Source organism: Penaeus monodon, chromosome 15 (assembly GCF_015228065.2).
Source record: "Penaeus monodon isolate SGIC_2016 chromosome 15, NSTDA_Pmon_1, whole genome shotgun sequence".
NCBI lineage: Eukaryota > Metazoa > Arthropoda > Malacostraca > Decapoda > Penaeidae > Penaeus > Penaeus monodon.
Genome location: NC_051400.1, coordinates 40533339 through 40533587, shown reverse-complemented (window position 1 = coordinate 40533587; position 249 = coordinate 40533339).

Sequence of the window (249 nt, the reverse complement as noted above, 5' to 3'; positions counted from 1 at the left end):
GTTAACGTCGCAAATCTAATGCAGGATTTGCTGTGAAGACATTGCCGGAATCATTATCAAGGAATTTGTAGGTATCTTCTGTTATCTAAATGTATATAAGAATATCCCGCTCGTTAGAACTCCTTCCCTGTTGTTCCAGTAATCTTTTGAAGTGGGCTTTGTCTCCTGGTTAGCGACGTAATTGAGATCGGCATTAGTAAGTTCTTTTAACTGCAATATGAATAAGGACAAAGTATGTGAGTATACCCT